Source organism: Myotis brandtii, unplaced genomic scaffold (genome assembly GCF_000412655.1).
Source record: "Myotis brandtii unplaced genomic scaffold, ASM41265v1 scaffold485, whole genome shotgun sequence".
Lineage (NCBI taxonomy): Eukaryota > Metazoa > Chordata > Mammalia > Chiroptera > Vespertilionidae > Myotis > Myotis brandtii.
In genome coordinates, this window is record NW_005368527.1 from 606,642 (window position 1) to 611,753 (window position 5,112).

The following is a 5,112-nucleotide window of genomic DNA, read 5'->3' on the forward strand; positions in this document are numbered from 1 at the left end:
GGGGGGGGGGGGGGGGGGGGGGGGGGGGGGGGACCCGGGGGGGGGGGAGCTATGGGGGGGGGGGGGGGAAGAGGAACAACTGTAATAATCTGAACAATAAAGATTTAATTTAAAAAAAAAGCTTAGAAATAAAAATCCTCTTCATTTGGGAAAACCAAAGGAGAGGCTTCTCATGCATTCATTTATTCAACATCTATCATCCTGAGGACACAGAGCAGACTGGCAGATCTGGGCACTGTTCAGGCCCAGGGCACTGCATGTTAAAGGAGTGAGACACTGGTATTTTGTGGAAGAGCCACACTCAAGGGGCCAAAGAGCCGCATGTGGCTTGCGAGCCGTGGTTTGCCGAGCCGCAGTTTGCCGACCACTGTCCCAGAAAAAAAAAGGCTAGAGCAGTTTATCACCACCAAACTAGCATTGCAAGAAATGCTAAAGGGCCCAGCCAGTGTGGCTCAGTGGTTGAGCATTGAACTATGAACTAGGAGATCAGAGTTCAATTCCCAGTCAGGACACATGCCCGGGTTGCAGGCTTAATCCCCAGTAGGGGGCGTGCAGGAGGCAGCCAATCCATGATTCTCTCTCATCATTGATGTTTCTCTCTCTCCCGCTCTCCCTTCCTCTCTGAAGTCAATAAAAATATATTTTAAAAAAAACCACGAACTTTGCTTTTAAAAAAAGAAAAAAAGAAATGCTAACAGAACTACTGTAATGAGAAGAAAGAGAAACAGGCATATAGAATTAAAATGGCAACAAATAAGTACCTATCTATAATAATCTATAATAATAAAAGCATAATATACTAATTAGACCAGACGAAGCCGCGGCTGCAAGGGAAGCCCTGGCCCCAGGTGCCTGCCGGCGGCCAGAGGGAAGCCCGGGTCCCGGGTGCCAGAGGGAAGCCAGTGCCGGCAGCCGGGGGAAGGAAGGCCTACTCTTGCACAAATTTCGTGCATTGGGCCTCTAGTTAATAATATCCTTAAAGGTAAATGGATTAAATGCTCCAATCAAAAGACATAGGGTAGCTGCTTGGCTATAAAAACATGACCCAGTTATATGCTGTCTACAAGAGACCCACCTCAGAACAAAAGTCTCACACAGGATGAGAGTGAAGGGATAGAAAAAATTTTTCCATGCAAATGGAAAAAAAAAAAAAGCTGGGGTGGCAATACTCATGTCTGACAAAATAGACTTCAAAATGAAGGCCATCACAAGAGACAACACAGGTCACTACATAATAGTAAACAGATCAATCCAACAAGAGAATATAACCCTGGTAAATATATATGTACCCAATATAGGAGCACCTAAATATATAAAAACTTCTAGAGGCCTTAAAGGGGGAGATCGACAACAACACAGTCATAGTAGGGGAATTTAACACCCTGCTGACTTCACTAGATAAATCTTCCGGATAAAAAATTAACAGTGACTCTAAATGACACATTGGATCAGATGGATTTACTTGACATTTATAGAACATTTCACCCCAAAGCTGCAGAATATACATTCTTCTCAAGTGCACATGGTCATTCACGATAGACCACACGTTAGGTTACAAAACAAGTCTCTGTAAGTTCAAGAGGACTGAAAATCATATCAAGCATCTTCTCAGATCACAATGGAATGAAATTAGAAATCAACTACAGTAAAAAACATGGAAGCTAAATGGCATGTTATTAAACAATGAATGGGTTACCAATGAGATCAAGAAAGAAATCAAAAACTTCCTGGAAACAGATGAAAATGAACACACAACAACCCAAAATCTCTGGGACATAGCAAAAGCAGTCCTGAGAGGCAAGTTCATAACACTACAGGCCTACCTCAAAAAACAAGAAAAATTACTAATAAGCTATTTAACCCTACAACTAAAAGAATTAGAAAGAGAACAACAAGAAAAGCCCAGATTAAGTAGAAAGATGGAAATAATAAAGATTAGAGAGAAATAAATTACATAGAGGCTAAAAAACAATACAAAAAAAATCTATGAAACCAAGAATTGGTTCTTTGAAAAGATAAACAAAGATGATGAACCATTAGCCAGACTAATCAAGAAACAAAGAGAAAGGACCCAAATAAATAAATTTAGAAATGAAAGTGGAGAAGTAACAACTAACATCACAGAAATACAAAGGATTATAAGAAAATACTATGAATAACTATATACCAACAAGCTGGACAATGTAGATGAATGGACAAATTTCTAGAAAAATACAAACTCCCAAAATTGAATCAGGAAGAACCAGAAAACCTGAATAGGCCAATAACAACTAATAAAATGGAAGCATTAATTCCCCCCCCCCCCCCCCAGTTTTATCAAACATTCAAAGAAGAACTAACATTTATATTCCTCAAACTATTCCAGAAAATCCAAGAGGAAAGAACACTTCCAAGCTCTTTTTATAAGGCCAGCATTATCCTAATTCCAAAACCAGATAAAGACACTACAAAGAAAGAGAATTACAGGCCAATATCACTGATTAACATAGATATTAGAATCCTCAACAAAATATTAGCAAATTGGATTTAGCAATAAATAAAAAAGATTATACACCATGACCAAGTGAGATTTATTCCAGGGATTCAAGGCTGGTACAATATTCGCAAATCAATAAATGTGTTACATTACATAAACAAGTTGAAAGACAAAAGTCACATGATCATGCTAACAGATGAAGAAAAAGCATTCAACAAAACCCAACATCCATTTTTGATAAAAACTCTCAGCAAAGTGGGAATAGAGGAATCATATCTCAACATAATAAAGGCCATATATGACAAACCTACAGTGAACATCATACCCAATGGGCAAAAATTAAAACCATTTCCCCCAAGAACAAGACAGAGATGTCCCCTTTCACCACTCTTATGAACATAGTAGTTGAAGTCCTAGCCATAGCAATCAAACAAGAAGAAATAAAAGTCATCCAAATTGTAAAGGAGGAAGTAAAGATCTCATTATTTGCAGATGACATGATATTGTACATAGAAAATCCTAAGACTCCACCAAAAATCTACTAGATTTAATAAATGAATTCGACAATATAGCAGGATACAAAATTAACACTGAAAAATCAATGGCTTTTTTATACACCACTAATGAAAGAGAAACTCAACAAACAATCCCATTTACCATTGCAACAAAAAATTAAGACAGTTAGGAATAAACTTAACCAAGGAAGTTAGACTTGTACTTGGAAAACTACATGAGGTTGAAAAAAGAGATGGAAGATATAAACACATGGAAGAATATACCATGTTCATGGATTGGTAGAATTAACATCATAAAAATGTTCATACTACCCAAGGCAATCTACAGATTCAATGCAATCTCTATTAAAATACCAACAGCATATTTCACAGATCTAGAACAAATATTCCAAAAATTTATATGGAACCAAAAAAGACACAAAATAGCAGCAGGGAGTGGGGACAGGCTAGGAGTGAATGGGGGAGAGAGGGGACATATGTAATACTTTCAACAATAAAGATTTTTAAAAAACAACATAGAACTATGAAGCACCTAAAAGAAAACTTAGGGCTCGACAGTGTGGGTTGGTTGGTTGGAGCATCATCCCATGCACCAGAAGGTTGCGGGTTTGATTCACAGTCAAGGGCACATACCTAAGTTGCAGGTTCAATCCCTGGTTGGGGCTTGTTTGGGAGGCAACCGATAAATGTGTCTCTGTCATATTGATGTTTTTCCTTCTCTCTCTCCCTTCCTCCCTCCCTTTCTTTTTTTTTTTTTTAAATATATTTTTATTGATTTCAGAGAGGAAGGGAGAGTGTGATGACCCACATCCTGCGTGGTTCAGGGTTCTGGATCTGGAGAAGGGCCGCGCACAAATGACAGAGATGAGACAAGAAATAATTTGGAAATATTGGGGGCCAGGCAGGAAGCCCAACGCAAGGAGAAGGACTTCCACTCGTGCCCAGGCCTTGCCAACCTTTTATTCAATTTTGGATACACATCTAGCCCTTAGTCAGGCAGGTAATTGCGGTAACAGACAGACTATCTTAAAAGTCAGTAAATATTAGAAAGATTTACTCTGAGACTATTTGGTCAGGAAATTGCTTGAGCCACCACTGTCTGGACTAAACAATCAGTGCATAGCTCTGGACCTTGCCAGGGCTCAAAGTTCACCAGCGTTCCAGGCTCCTTGTTTATACTTCTCTGTTAGTGAAGACAATGGGTGGCTTCCTACAGGAGAGGGGAGGGAGAGATAGAAACATCAATGATGAGAGAGAATCACTGATTGGCTGCCTCTTGCATGCCCCCTACTGGGGATTGAGCCCGCAACCTAAGCATGTGCCCTTGACCAGAATCGAACCCGGGACCTTTTAGTCTGCAGGCCAACGCTCTATCCACTGAACCATACCAGCTAGGGCCTTCCTCCCTCTCTTTAAAAAACAAAAACAAACAAAACTACAGTTTTGCCCTGGCCAGTGTGGCTCAGTTGTTTGTCATACCATGCATTGAAAGGTGCCCGTTCAATTCCGATCAAGGCACATACCCAGGTTTCGGGTTTGATCCCCAGTCAGGGTACATACGGGATGCAATCATTGATGTTCTCTCTCACATCGATGTTTATGTCTCTCTCTCCCCCTCTCTAAAATAAATAAAAACATATTTAAAAAAAGAAAAAACTTAGAAGAAAATATTTGTAACATTGGGTTAGGCATAAATTTCTTAGATACTATAAATTTCTTGTGATTCCAAAATCACAATCTATTAAAGACTGATAACTTTGGACTTCATCAAAATGAAGAACTTGTATTCTTCAAAAGACACTGACAAGAGAATAAAGAGAAAAGCCACAGTTTGGTAGAAAATATTTGCAAATGGCACCTTATAAAATGCTTATACCCAGAATATGTAAACTAGAGGGAAAACAATTCAAAAAAGATGTGCAATTTGATACTATGTTGTTGTTTTTTTAAACTAGTTTATTATATTAAGCTACTTAGTATTTATATAGAATCTCCTTTTTGAAGTGTAAATGTTTTTTTTGTTTGTTTGTTTTTAATATATTCTATTGATTTTTTACAGAGAGGAAGGGAGAGGGATAGAGAGTTAGAAACATCGATGAGAAACATTGATCAGCTGCCTCC